Source organism: Neoarius graeffei, chromosome 22 (genome assembly GCF_027579695.1).
Source record: "Neoarius graeffei isolate fNeoGra1 chromosome 22, fNeoGra1.pri, whole genome shotgun sequence".
Taxonomy (NCBI): domain Eukaryota; kingdom Metazoa; phylum Chordata; class Actinopteri; order Siluriformes; family Ariidae; genus Neoarius; species Neoarius graeffei.
Window position 1 is genome coordinate 56567917 of NC_083590.1, and position 4907 is coordinate 56572823.

At 44.4% G+C, this 4907-nt stretch overlaps 1 pseudogene; it reads right to left on the reverse strand.

Moving 5' to 3' along the window:
* Positions 1–3018: 3018 nt before the first annotated feature.
* LOC132870334 (craniofacial development protein 2-like) lies at positions 3019–4542 on the reverse strand (annotated as a pseudogene).
* Positions 4543–4907: the final 365 nt, after the last annotated feature.

Genomic DNA, 4907 nt, shown 5'->3' on the forward strand with positions numbered 1-4907 from the left:
TGTATAAAGGAGACGTATCCATGAAATGAACCCATTTCCCAGTCCAAATTTCTTTAGTACAGTAAATAAATAGTCCCATTCAACCCTGTCAAATGCTTTTTCAGCATCAACCGAGATTACTACTTCGGGTGTTGTTGTGGTAGTTTTAGAGTAAATAATATTTAGGAGTGTGCGGACATTAAAAAATAACTGCCGCCCCTTAACAAATCCAGTTTGCTCATGTGAGACAATAGTTAGTACAATGTTTTCCAGGCAACAGGCCAAAGCTTTAGCAAGGATCTCTAGCATTTACATTTATTAATGAGAGAGGTCTGTATGAGCTGCAGAGATTTGGATCCTTATCTTTTTTTAAGAGGAGACTTATGGAGGCTTGCCTTAAAAGTGGGAGGGAGAGTGCCATGTTCCAGTGATTCTTTATAAACAACATGCAGTAAAGGGAACAGTTTTTCCTGAAATCTCTTAAAAAATTCAACTGGGAATCCATCAGGCCCAGGAGCTTTGTTATTTTGCATGCTACTCACAGCGAGAGTGATTTCTTCTACCGTTAATGGTGAGTCAAGTTTTTTAGCAGCATCTAAGCTTAACACAGGAAAATTGAGGCTATCTAGGAATGAATTCACTTCAGTGGTGTCAGGTGGAGATTCGGACGTATATAAAGAGGAGTAAAATGAGTGATAAACAGGTGGTGGGATCCTTATGCAATGATCCAGATGAATATTTTATCTGAGGGATCATACGTGAGGCTGCCTGGCGACGTAGTTGATGAGCCAGGAGCCGACTTGCCTTGTCTCCATGTTCATAATATGTGGAGCGTTATCATAAGAGAAGTCGCTCTGCATCACTAGTGGTGATGAGATCAAATTCAGTCTGTAAATGAACACGTTGTTTAAGTAAACTGGGAGGGGGCAAGTAGCGAGTTGTTGGTCCAATTTGGTGATATTGATAGAGAGTTCTTGCAATTTGGTTTTACGGGACTTATTCAAGTGGGCAGAGTAGGAAATAATTTGTCCCCGCAAGTATGCTTTTAATGATTCCCACAGCAGTGAACAAGAAACAGGTTCCATATCATTTTGATTTATAGAGATATAATCATCAATTTTAGTTGCAATAAATTCGGTGAACTTATCATCTGAGAGAAGTAATGTATTAAACCTCCAAGGTGTTGAGTTCCGGGGTTGTGAAGAGAACTGAATATCTAAAGAAAGATGAGCGTGGTCAGAAATAACAATAGGGTGATAATTGACAGACAGTACTTTGTGAATTAGTTTAGCATCAATAAAATAATAATCAATCCAACAGAAAGACTGATGCATCCGAGAAAAGAATGAATATTCCTTGGTACAAGGGTTATAAAATCTCCAAGGATCAATGCAGCCATTCTTGGACATAAAATCTGAAAGTAACCTCGACATTAAAGAAGGGGTCAGAGTTCATGGGTTAGAGCAGTCTAGGTTGGGATCAATTACACAGTTCATCCTCCTCCTCATCCTCCTCAGGGCGGCCTCAGCCGAGTCACACGCCTGGAAGACCAGTCCTCACGGTCAGCCATGCATGACCCCAGCTCGGATGTGGTCACAAACGTCCTTCTTTAGAAGGTTGATGAATGTTGTTGGTGGGTGGCCCGGGTTCCTGTGTCCATGGGTAGGCTCCCAGAGTAGTAGCTCCCCAGCGGGTAGTTCTTTATGGCGGAAACAGTGGCCGGCGAGTCCCAACCTCCTCCAGGCCACTTTGTCCGAGATTCTATGGAGCGTTCCGTATAGATCTTCATTTGAAACGAAGCTCTGCCAGCTGATGTTAAGTGCTGTTCACAGTGTACGAGTGTAGGCACCATCGAGTGACTTTTCAAGGGTCGATGTCAGAGACCAACACTCGCACCCATAGAGTAGAACTGACTCTACTGTCGTCACAAAGAGCCTGGTCTTTAGATCCCGGGAGACACTTGACTTCCAGATTGTACTTAAGTCACTGAGCACTTTCCAGGCAAGGGCTTTCCTGACTTTTAGATCTTGTTCAGTTGAGTTGACCCAAGATATTTAAAATCTTTGATCTCCTCGATAACATTTCCCTCACTGGTTACCCGTGGACCAGAAGCAGAAGATGACAAATTACAAATGATGACTTTGGTCTTCCTGTCATTTAGGACTAGGCCAATGTGATTGTATTCTTTCTCGACGCTAAACAGCAGCCTCTGAGCCTGATTGAAGTCATTGGATAGGAGAGCAATGTCATCAGCAAAGTCCAGGTCTGTTATGGTCTTTTCAGGGTTTCTGCGTGACCGTCTTGGTGTTATTGTGAAACCCAGATCAAGCTCTCATTTGTCGATGGCTTTACGGAGGGCGAAATCGAGAACTATCACAAATAGGTAAGGGGCAAGGGTATCCCCTTGCAGCATGCCCGCAGAGATCTCGAATTCTTCCGACTCCCCATCCGGGGTCACGACCTTTGCTCGAGTGTCAGAATACATCTCGTTGATTGCTCCAAGCAGTCTTTTGGGGATGCCATAGGCCTTGAGGATCTTTATCATTTTACCCCGATGGATGGAATCAAAGGCTTTTCTGAAATCCAGGAATGTGAGCACGCATGTCAAGTTGTTTTTATGAGCCTCCTCAAGTATTCTTCATAGAGCAAGAATATGACTTAAAGTTGACCGATTTTCTCTGAATCCATTTTGGTTATCTCTGAGGTAGGGGTCAATAGGATCATGTATACGATTGAGAATCATACGGTTGTAGATCTTGGCAATGACGCAGGTGAGACTGATACCTCGATAGTTGTCTGCGATTGATAGATTACCCGGCTTAGGAACTGGGAGAATGAGGGACCACTGCTTCGGTTTTCTTCCCTCTAGTAGTGCCTGGTTACAAAAGTCCAGTATGATTTTATCAAGATCACAATATTTCACAACTTCAGATGGAATGTTGTCCAGACCAGCACTTTTTCCCTGTCTGAGGGTTTTCTTGACACGGGCATATTCTTCAGCGGTAAATGGACAATCGTCGATATCTATATCTGTGAGGACTACTGGTATGTCATCACAGGGGGAGGGTTACCAAGCAGGTTCTTAAAATGATTATTCCAAATTGACACTCTCTCCTCTGGGCTGCTTCCAGCAATTCGTCTGTGTAAAGCCTTCTTCCTACGGCCACTGATTTCATTTATGACCTCCCAGGCCTCTCTATACTGCCTATTGGCATCTGCTGTCTCCACCCTTTTTACTTTTTCCTCCAGGTATTCAGCTTGGAGACGATCATATACTGCATAAAGATCCTTTCTGGCGCAGTCCAGGGTATAGTTCAACTCATCCCGATTCTCACTGCTTGCTGCGGTTCTCTCATAATGGATCTCGTTCAGTTTGCCTCTGGCTGCTATGACATCAGGATGCAGGGATCTAAGCTCCTTTTTTGATTTCACCTTTTTGGGAACACAGACTTCGGCAGCTTCTTTGTTGGCGTCCATAAAGTGCTGGTATCTCGTAGTGGGGTCACCAGTGTTATCTAAGAGATCGAAGTGGTTTTTAACCTGCACACTGTACTGATCTTGCATACTAGGTGTAGCAGCGAAGCATCTCCAATCGTAGCAGACGGGTTTAGATTTCTGTTTGGTTACTCGAAGACTAAGTTGAACTCTCATAGAAACTAGTCGATGGTCAGAGCCAAGGCTATCAAAGCTGTTATAGGACTCAGTGTTCAGAACACTGTTGCGCCATTTACTTCTGACCAGGATATAGTCGAGTTGTCGCTTAGCCAGAGTGGCTCGATCTGAGAAGGTCCATCTCTTACCAATGCGCTTCTTAAAGCTGGTGTTAGCTGGTATGAGATTATTTTCAGTCATGAGATCTGAAAGGTATTGACCATTTCTATTGGTTGCATCATGAAAAGGAAAACACGCGACCTCTGGACCCAGCCTGGCATTTAAGTCTCCCAAGATGACAAGAAAGTTGTGCGCTGGCACATCGCAAATTGCTTGGCGAAGGTCATTATAGAATTGCTCTATATCACTTGTTTCCGACACATTTGTGGGTGAGTAGGCGACTATAACTGTGGTGGCAGGATTACCTGAGAACACTGAAAGCAGAATTCGTGGTGAGTATGATCGAGTATCACACAGCGCTTTCTTTGCCCGTTTACTAAGTAGGAGGCCAACCCCTCCTATCGAAGCCTGTGCATCATTCCTCCATGCAGATGTAGTGACGAGGTAGCAATCTTCGATATTACTGAAGACAAGTTGATCTTAATGGACTAGCCGGTGTTCTTGGATTCCAAGTATCTCAATACCAAGTGAGCCAGCACAGTAAGCCAGTTCCTTTGCCTTAGCGTTATCTCGAAGTGTACATGTGTTAAAGGTAGCCATAAAACAGGTTTTCCTGCAACGCAATAGAGCCTCGCGGTTGGTGCCGAGATCAGGCGAGCCCCTTCCTTGAGGATTTAAGGACCCACCATCATATGCTCCTCCTGACGGCTGGACAGCACCACCTCCAATGGCTGGATTCCTGTCCGCTCCCAGGACTGGAAGTATAGGATTTACCGTAGTTGTACTTTCCATAATGTGTAAACTTTACAATGCGAAAAATTTAGATTAAGTGATGGGGTCACAGGTCCACACATCACCTGTCTGATTTTATATCGGGGTTGTCTCCCCTAGATCCGTCGCGTTCTGCGAAACTAGGGGTGGCGCTAAGAGCCACTGCGTACAGTCTTTGTTATGTGAGAGGCTAGGAGGTGTGACCACTAGCTAATAACAAATGGCAATATATTGCACATCACATAACGCTGGATATGGGGAGACCTATCTGGGACGTCATATTGTTTTAGGCCAACCAGAAAGGTGCTACTCCTCCAGGGATCCTTTGCCCCCTAGGGATCCTTTGACACAGTTCATGTCCCCTCCAGTTATAAGAAGGCTGTTAT